The 10,795-nt window shown below is 34.8% G+C and overlaps 1 pseudogene; it reads left to right on the top strand.

Annotated features, from left to right (window-relative positions):
* The first annotated feature begins 7,656 nt into the window (after nucleotides 1-7,656).
* Nucleotides 7,657-8,625, top strand: LOC144287634 (developmental pluripotency-associated protein 2 pseudogene; annotated as a pseudogene).
* The last annotated feature ends 2,170 nt before the right edge of the window (nucleotides 8,626-10,795 follow it).

The following is a 10,795-nucleotide window of genomic DNA, read 5'->3' as shown; positions in this document are numbered from 1 at the left end:
AGATCTCATGGGTGCTTTTTTCTTATCATATTTAAAATATTTGGTTCAAAGGTCAATGTTTTTATAGCTTTGGTGATACAGTGGAGTTATTTAACTGGCATGAAATCCATTTAAAACAAAGGAAAAGAGAAATCATTATATATTCATAGGTCTTTGCTGATGTATCATTAATTGTACACAGTGTTCTTAATTTATTTTTTCTGCTATTTTTCAAGCCTGAATATCAATATTAAACTTCAAGTATGTGTTTGTCCCTAGGAATAGATTATAAGTCATTTATAAGACTCTGCAGATAACTGTGAAACATTTTGCTATTTTTCCAGTCCATCCTTAAAGCAGAGGCTTTGATACAGCTAAGGTATCTTTTCTCACAGGGCCTTAGGTACTAGGACAGAACAATCGCCAACATCACTAAGGTACCATCATCAACATAAACTCAGTTTCCAAAAAACTCAGACTGGTATATCTTTGTCCACAAACTGGGTAATTACTTGGAGAATAAATAAGTAAAATATAACTTATTATACCTTAGATTGAAGAACGTTTGAGAAAATAATACCCATACTTTAGGGAAAGCTCTGCTCTAAATGCCCTACTTTGAATTGCAACGGAATTGAGGTATTTTCCACTGAAGAAGAAATAAAAGAGTGCTGATGGAATACTGCTGAGAGAAGATAATCCCTGCCTTCGGGACTACTGAAATTTTGAGAGATATAACAATTTTGTTTTCTCAGTACATCAGCACAAAGTATCAGAATCATTGTGAATATGACTTAAACACTTTTAGTAAGAAACTTATTAGCAGTTTGATGAATTCTCATAAGCACTTAGAGAGTCTAAAGACTTTCATACCTATTATATATCGCTTAGCAGCAAGTTTTAGTCAAATAGAAAATAATTCTGCCAAATTGCAATCTAAACTTTGGGAGTAATGTTGGCAAAAGGAGAACATTATCCAGTGGCATACATGATATCTTAAGTCTCAGAGTGACAACAAAAATAAAAGAGCTTTTATCATCTACAATGAAAATGGTTAAAATGTAATATTTGGTCAAAATAAAGTTGACACTAGGCATTTCCGAGGTTACAACATTTGACAAATACTATACATACAATGACTTTATAAAATTATAGTTTACTTGATAAGTTTATCAATGACTGAGATTTTCTAAATTCCTATTTAAAATGCAGTCGCAGTTCATTGAGACTAGGTATTACTAGAAGAAGTACTCAAAGAATGTTTTATCAAAGAGATGCTCAAAAAACTGTTTTCTCTCTCCCATAACAGTTTCAGTAAGTTTTAGACCCTGATCCATTAATATTTTGTTGTTGTTGTTTGTTAGGCCATAGTTTCTGTCCCTGAATATCTTTTAAACATATAGCTCTGAATACGTAGATAAGTTACTTTAGTTTATTTCCTAGGATAGTAGAAAATAGTGGCCTTTTGTTTAATATGTGGGAAGAAAAAAAGACTTTTTTGAAGTTTCACCATTTCGAAGCCTTTCTGTAGATGCTATTTTCCTTAGCTTTGGTATCAGACTTTTAAAAAATATGCATTTTCTATATAGGACATTTTGTGGGTACTAATAAATCAAAAGTATGAATTTTATCATAAAGAGGGAATATAAAATGTACATACAGAAACTTACAAATGCAAGCTACTGTATCCAATCATTTAGAAAATGTTTTACATACTATAAAAAGTCCAACTTCATGAAGAGGTAAGCTTGACAATTCTATAATCACTGAAAAGTTATGAAGCTCATTTCATTTATCTGTTTATGAAAGTCAGTTAGACTATGAGAAGATTGTTAAATATTAATTATTAAAGTATCATAATCATTTAACAGGAGAGAGATTCTAGGACTTCCTGGAAGGCCTATAAAACTACTCCACATACCAGTGTTAAATCTGCCTTCAAAATGTCACTTGATCATTATGGAAGTTTTACACTCAGATATATCCCAAACTAAATTCAGCATCCATTGACTAGGCAGGTTCCTCATTCTTTGTTTAAGTATCAAAACTGTCACCTACTTGGTTGTTCAAGCCAAAGACCTGACAGATGTATCCTGGGCTTTATCTTTTCACCCATCCAATCTCATGTAATCAGTCACATAATCACGTTTCTACTTTCTTGTTACCTGTAATAATGGTCATCCCTATCCCTAGTCATTTTTTATTCAGGTCCTCGTTACTTTTCACCACAATTATGAAACAGTACCTAATGCGTCTTACTGTATCTGGGTTTGCCCATGTCTAATCTACTCCTAAGAAGTTTTTGGAGTAGACATTTCATCATGTCATTCTCAGAGTTTAATGCTTGAGGGGACATTCAAGAACCCATAGCTTTCAAGGAAGAGTTCATTCAACCAATATTTATTGGTGTCTACTATATGGCCAACACAGCTCTTGGGGCCATATGTACAACAATGAACAACATAGCAAATTAGAAGAGAAAGAAGTAGAAGGAAGAGCAAAGGAGAAGATGCAAGAGGAAGAGGAGAAAAAAAAAAAGAGGAAGAGGAGAGGAGGATGAGAGAGAGAATAATTATGTTCAAATCCCTTTGCAAACATGCTCTAGTTTTAGATAGATTAGATAGAGCATACTCACAGGCAACACAGGACTCATTTTTAATATACTTTTGAGCTAACTTTTCCATCTTTACCTGGAAAATATGAAGTTTCTAAATGTATTCTATTGCAATGCAGTTTATTTCATTTTAAACTTCATTTTTAAATTCTTTGAAGTAGATTCATTGAGCACTTCTCATATACAAAGCATGGTACTAGGCACTGTAGAAATGTGAAAAATATATTTAACAAAAGGGAAATCCATATGTATAAACAGTAGTAATACAAATACAAGTAGATTGTCATAGCAATAATAAGGCATTCTAGAAATTTAAAGAACAGAAAAATTACTTTCTGAAGAAAAAAAGTAGCATCTAGGAAAATCTATTTCAGTTAATCACCTACCATGTATGAGATAGAAAGAATAGTTTTCCAGAAAAAAAATAGCAAGTGCAAAAAATTAGGAAGTTTGTATTATTTATAAATATAGTTGTTCAACTTAAGTTCATATTCTGCACTTCTGGCTATTAAGTTTTATAGTAAATTGTATAACTAATTGTATCCTGAGTGGTTAACAGAAAATTGAAACTGTCAAAATTATATTACTATGAAAAATAATATCTTATCAGCAATCTTTGTAAGAGTGAGAATTCTTAAGAAAGGTCATTTAGACCAGAGATGACACACAGAGACCAGGATGCTTGATGTACAAAGTCTTCCAAAGAAGTTTTTGAAGAAGAAGAATGATAAAGATGTATACCTAAAAAGTGAGACAGAATATTCATTAGTAATAATTATATTTATAAAATGAATATTTTTCCAGCCATCTTTCTAATAATTACCCTGTGCTGTCACTGAGAAAAATACTACCTTTGTCTAATGAAGAAACAGAAAATTGGAAGAATTAAGTAATTTCCCCCAGGGTCACACAGACAATAAACAAGTAAAATTCAAGTTTCATTTTATATATTTTCATTACTGATTCAGTGTTCTAGCAATGTAAATGTGTGCAGAGTTCCATATTAAAAATATGTGGAGTATAATGACGAATAAAACTTATTGCCTTTGTACAAATCTAATTCCATTATTTAGTATCAATTATGAGATGATGTAATGGAGATTCAAAGTATAATAAGCAAATAGAAGGAAAAAAAAGTGGAATTGACTTTAACTCCATTGACTACATAGACAGATGGTTATGTGGAGGAAATGGTAATTATGCTAAAATATGAGAGATTACCAGAATCTCCACTAGCAAAGAGAGAGGAGGTTATTCAAGGTATAGGTAATATTATTTCAAAGTAGTACAAAGGAAAGGAAAGGGAAACAATTATGTTCAGAGAAAGTGAGGATGCCTTGTGTAGGAGAGCTCAGATACTTTACGATCATGGTGAAGCCTTTCAACATTTCTTCAGCGGCAGCACTTGACATGGTCAGGAATGTGCATTAGGATCAGTGCTATTGTGTGGGCAATAGAAATTGACTATGGGAGGAGTGGGAATTTGTGGGTATGCTTGAGTGTAAAAAGTTTAGAACTTCAAGGAATTTAATTCCAAGGAACTATAGGAATTAAGAGTAAACCTAGGAACACAGAATAGAGATTAGATACAAAAAAACAGAATACCTATATACTTACCTTTCATGTATTATGCATCAAATATCTACGCACTGTCTTCAGCAGAAAGCATGCTAGCCCCATAACTCCTTCTATAATTCTCCTATTACACCAACAACTTCTCTAAGCCATCATGTTTTACTTTTAGCTATTACCATCCTTCTCTGGGTTTCTCTAGCATTTGCTACTCTAGACCTTAGAATATTAGTTTCAATACTGTGTATCACATGAATGTAATTATATATATATATATACATATATATGTATAATATGATATATTATATATATATATAAATAATTCAATCATTAGTGAAATTCCAGAGCTTAAAATCCCCTTGAATGTTACCCAGATAACCCTCAAAGTGTCATCTGCAATTTTCAGAGAACTGCTGACATTCTAAAATCAAAGTATGTATTGCAGGTAAATACATGACTATTGTACACTGTGAAATTTTTAATACTCTTTGCAAAAGTTTTAGTATTATCCAAATTTTATCAAGCCTGTGATATATTATTTCTTTCAAATAGGTTGGATTACAATCATAATATGAAACTATAGAATAAAAACTTAAAATGTCTAAGGAAAGCTTGTAAGATTCCTTCAAAATTAATATAATTTGCCTTAAGATGGCAGTATTGTTCTTCTTAAGATTTTAAAAAGTTTTAGGAAAAGGCTTCACCAAGAAAGAATAGGCTTTCTAAACACTGTCTTACGTTCACATAGACACATAAACCCACACTTTCCAAAGAATTCAGTAAATGTAATATACATACAGATTAAACTAAAAGTCTATACAAACAGTGATAATGGTTAAAAACACAAGCAGTGCAAATCTGATTGACACGTTAGTTAATTAAAAGCAACAAGGAGAAAAGGTTTTGGATCACAGAGGGGATTACACACAGCGACAAGTCTTCTAAATTATTTTGTTTCAGAAGAAGGAAAAATCAATACATGAAATTAAAAACAAACAAAATCCTCCAGGAAAATATTCCGTGTAAATAAATGTAGTGAAAATAGCAGTTTATGTTAAAAAAATCTAATCAAGCAGAAGCCAAATTATGATATTTAAAAATGAGACGTATAATTGTGTGAAAGATTGCTGATTATCAGTCGCTGGGGAGTACTTTTCACACAAGTTTCATTAACATTCAGTGTGGATGACCCATGTTTGGTCAAAAGCCTTACAAATCTTTACAGCCTGATTAATTTGAAATATAAAATGCAGCAACCCTTACATCCTCAGAGTTTCTGAGTTACTCAGTAGAACCTATAAACACTTGCAACATGCAAGTCAGTCTTAAACACTGGAGAATAAAAATAGCCATGACTTTACAATCTCATTATAGGTCACATATATAAAAAATTAAAGCAGCTAAAGGTACAATAGTAAAGAAGTTTGTACAGAAAAGTGTTTTTAGGGACTATATGCCTTAATGGAATTGTACATTGTATATAATGTATTACATCAGTATAATTGTTTACTTTATCAGGCAATTTTAATCTTATCTGTAACCTAACTATCAGGATGTTCTATGGTCTGTGTTAGTCATTTGTGTGTATGTATGTATGTATATACACACACACATAATATATATATGCTGTACTGTAAGGACATTTTTCTACATAATATTTACTTCCTGTAGAGTTTTGTTTGGTTTTGTTTTTAAGGAAATTTCATACTAGTTCTGAAATATCATTTACAGGATAGCCTCATGTACCTTGAAACAATTATCTAGGCACCAAATTATCATGATTAGCCCATATACTCACTTAATAAAATTAACACAAGGATCAGTGTGCAGAACAAATGGGATGGAATCTTAACGAGGAAATAAAAGAATTATAATCATTCATTCAAATACAGAAAGAGTAATTTGAGGTAGCATATTACATAGTAAAGATACAAGTTGTAATCATTTGTTTCCCTTTGGAATTAGACAAATTAACAAAATGTAAGATATTCCCTAGAAATTAGAAATCATTTGGCCAAATTCTACAAATGCTTCTCTTTACACTTCCATTAATAGTGATGTCACTACTTACACAAGAATAACTTGTCCCACCATAGGACAACTCAAAAGCTAAACATGTTTGCTTTAATTTCAAATTGCAAAATGATTGCCTGAAACTTCCTTACGTTGCTTGATGCTTAGCTCCTTAGTCAAATCATCCTGGTTGAGTTTAATTTCGATTCTCACACCATCCACAATATATGATTTTGTTTTCAGAATTTTTTTTTCAGAAAAGATAGTATGATTCCAACAGTTTTAGTTCTCTTATCAGAAAAAAATGTTTGACCCTTGAAAATAAGACAGTGCATCCCTTCATTATCATATGAGGGCTTTGCTTCCTTATGCAATGTCTAGTCAAATGTCTTTAGTTCATTTCCTTATTCACTATTGATTAAAGGCCTAAGACTTAGGGAGGTCACATTTTTGGTGTCTAGACTCTAACTTCAGCTTTATTGAAGTCTAAGCGACATACAAAATTGTAAGATATTTAATGTATACATCATGGTAATTTGATTGTGTATACATTGGTGAAAGGATATATCCTTGTCTGATGAACACATCCATCACCTCCCTCCACACAGACAAATGTGTCTATTACACATATCTATATGTATGTGAGAACCTTCAAGCTCCACTCTCTTAGTGAATTTCTTTTTTTTTTCTCTTAGTGAATTTCAATTACACAAGTGTTATCAACTAGTCACCATATCTTACATTAGATATTCAGACCTTATTCATCTTAAAGTTGTAAACTTATACCCCCTTCACCCACCTCCTCTTTCCCCCCACCCAACTAATATTACTTGTTAAGTATTGATTTTAGCTGAAAGAGATACATATGATTTCTGCCCAGTGGAACAAATAATACCCATTTTTTTAAAGATTTTATGTATTTATTCATGAGAGACACATAGAGAGAGAGAGAGGCAGAGACACAGGCAGAGGGAGAAGCAGGCTCTATGCAGGGAGCCCAACATGGGACTGGATCCCAGGTCTCCAGGATCAAGCCCTGGGCTAAAGGCGGCGCTAAACCGCTGAGCCACCCATGCTGCCCCATAATATCCATTCTTAATGGAATCTGGTTTGCAATCTAACTTATTCCTTCTATAAATATACCTATCTTCTGACTTCCCCTCACTAAATGAGGTATTAAAAACTTTAGAACCAGTTTGTTTTGTATTTGCCTTAGTAATAATTGTGCCATTTTGATAATTATATTTTGATATATCATGTACTGGTATCAACACTCAATCTGTACCTACATCTGATCTGGCGATTGTCTTCCATGTGGTTGCATTAGTCTTCCATAGTTTGGCTGAGTAGGAATTTTGAACCCTTGATGGGAGGCATCAGTCCCAGATGGGACTCTAAATAGGAGATGTGAGGTGAAGAGGATTGGAGGGCCCAAGTCCTGACCTTGCTGGCTCTGCCTTCCCCTGAGCGTCCTGGAAATGGAGAACTCGACTTACGACAACAAGCAGAATTTCTCTGAGGAGGCATTAGAGGAAGAAAGTGTGATTCTCACATAGGTTCCAGTTAATGAAGAACCTAATGAAGAACAAATGGAACCAAGTGTTTCTTCAACTTCAGAAGTCAGTCTGAAGATGCCTGGGTCAAGCGATAAAGTTTGTCATCCTCATATAAGTGAACGATTCAAGTTTTGTCCAAAACATAGTTGTTGTTGTAGTACACCAGCCCCTCCTTTGCCAGCCAGTTTGCCTCCAGTTAATAAAGTACGTTGGGACATTTTGCGGAACTGGTGCCAACAACTGAATTTGAGTACCCATGGCCGGAAAATAGAGGTTTATCTGAGGCTCCAGAAACATGCTTACTCTGAAACAAACCAGGAGTGTGACAATGTAAAGACTATTCCTGAAACACCACCAGAGGCTAAATCGGAGTCATGTTCGGCGAAATGCAAGATGGTGGCCAAGATTTGGAAAAGTTGTAAGAGTGAGAGAGGCAGGGGGATTAATATAGTCAAAGTGGTAATTTCGGCACAAGAAGGCATGTTGGCAGCATGGTCAAGAATTGCTGCAAGAGCCAGTCAATCCAAGTCTGTGAATTCACGTTCCATTCCTGCTTCTGTTGAGACCTTTCTGCTGCAAGCCTCTGGTGTCAGGTGGTGTGTGGTCCACGGCAGACCTCTCCTTGCAGACACACAAGGTTGGGTTCGCCTGCAGTTTCATGCAGGTCAGGCCTGGGTGCCTGACACTCCCAAAAGGATGATCTCTCTCTTCCTGTTACCTGCCTGCACTTTCCCATCTCCAGGCCTAGAAGATAATATGTTATGCCCTGAATGTGCTAAAAGAAATAAGAAGATGATGAAAAGATTAATTGCACTGGGGAAGGAAAGGCGACCTCGTTCGAACACATCAACACCATTCCCTTTGAATGGGCCATATCTTGATACAGAATAAATGATCGAGAGCCCAGAGCCACCCCTGAATTGCATCCCAGTGTTTGCTGTGCTCTGTCCTAGCCAGCCTCAGCATCACTTGATAATCTTGAGTATGGATGTGAATGTCTGGATTCTGTACTTGAGGCTTGCCAAGAAGTGACTGCTACCCCTGCTTCAAGTACTTAGTCCTATAGAGTATAACTTAGTTCTGTTTTAATTAATAGATTTTTGAAAGTTTTAGGTTTTCAGAAAAATTGAACAGAAAGTGCAGAGCTCTGAACTAACTGCTCCAACCCCTTCCCCTACTATCAGCAATCTGCACCAGAGTGGTGCAGTTGTTGAACCTACATTGACTTACCATTATCACCCAAAGCCCATAGTTTACAACAGGGTTCACTTTGGGACTCCTGGGTGGCTCAGCAGTTGAGCATCCTGCCTTTGGCTCAGGGCATGGTCCCAGGGTCCCAGGGTCCCAGGATTGAGTCCCACATTGGGCTCTCTGCATGAAGCCTGCTTCTCCCTCTGCTTGTGTCTCTGCCTCTCTCTCTGTGTCTCTCATGAGTAAATAAATTAAATCTTAAAAAAAATAAAAATAAAAATAAATAAATAAATAAATAAATAAATAAATAAATAAATAAATAGGAGATGTATCTTACTTCAGGACCCTAAAGTAAGTTTTATTACCAAGTGTCTTTTTTTTCTGGAAACAGTTGAAAAAATATTGCTGCTTTCCTCTCTTCCTAAAATTTCTAAATTAGGCATTTGCCTAACACAATCAAGAACCTCATCAAAATAACGAACATCACATTTGGTCTAGAAGCACCTATTGGTACAATGCAGATCAAGTGATAGAAGTGTCAGCAAAGACTCTGTACTCATGGAGCATGCAGCAGTAGTACAGTTAACAACTTACTGAAAGTGTGATCAATATTATGAAGAGGTCATAGATAATTATGGATGTTTATAGCAAAAAAGAATTTGCAGACTCTTAGAATCTTAGGACACATGAGAGCTAAAGAATGAGCAGAAATTATCTGTGTATAGAAGGGATGAAGTGAGAAATGGGAAGGAGGACAGAATGACTGAGGATGCTGAGCACGTGCATGATCCTGATGTCCAGTGCAATGAGCAACAGGGGGAGTACAATGAAAAGGAAGCACCCATCAGGGATGTCTGGGTGGCTCAGTGGTTGAGTCTGCCTTTGGCCCAATGCGTGATCCCCGGATTCCGAGATCCAGTACTGCATTGGGCTCTGGACTCCGGGAGCCTGCTGCTCCCTCTGCCTGTGTCTCTGCCTCTCTGTGTGTCTCTCATGAATAAATAAATAAAATCAGATCTGTGTTTTTAAAAGTTCTTTGCTGAGTTCACGAGCAGAATGAATGGGAAAAGTGGTAAGGCAGGCTCAGCAAGTCTGGACTAGGACAGTGGAGATAGTGGATATAAAAATACTGTGAAAGATTAAAACTCTTTCCCTACTGAAATATTTCCATTAGAATCACCCACTTTTATATCTTCCTTCTCATGTTTAAAGACATATCATTAAACAGAAATTTATAAGTTCTTTTTAAAAAGGAGAAACTTGCACTTGGATTCATGAAGGTTTGTTTTTTCATATTGCTTCACTTTTTATGCCCAATGTTCTGTGGAAGATCTCTTGTCCTTTGCTCCATTTCCACTTACTTCACCCTCAGCAGATGGCCTTCTTTATTCTTTACAGGGAAATTACAATTAATTTTTTAAATCTTTTGAAAAAGTCCCATAATTTCACCAATACAGGAGTAAGAATCTGTTCCTCTGGGGTACTATTGTACCATGTATAACTTTTTTTTTCTTATCCCTTTCTTCTGGATCTTCCTCTTCATTGTTCAAATCTGTTTTAGTATCTAAGAGCATCAAATGTGATACAAGTAGTGGGCTTTCAATGAAAGTCTAAGATAAAGGCTTTATTCTCAAATATATAAAACCACGAGTTTTTTGTTTTTGTTTTTTTTTTAAAGAACAGTGGAGAAAAAAGGGAAATGTTAACAATCATATTGTATACTGTAATTTAGGTATGCTCCTCAGCTCTCATAGATCATTTGTAAACCCCGGTTCAAATCCAAAAACTCTCAGACACTATATAAAACCATAATAAAGTATATTTGATTTAAATAACAATAAAAACATCTATGCATTTTTTTCTTGGAATG

This window comes from Canis aureus, chromosome 17 (genome assembly GCF_053574225.1).
Source record: "Canis aureus isolate CA01 chromosome 17, VMU_Caureus_v.1.0, whole genome shotgun sequence".
Classification (NCBI taxonomy): Eukaryota; Metazoa; Chordata; class Mammalia; order Carnivora; family Canidae; genus Canis; species Canis aureus.
The sequence above is the reverse complement of the archived record's forward strand: the minus strand, read 5'-3'. Positions and strand labels throughout refer to the sequence as shown.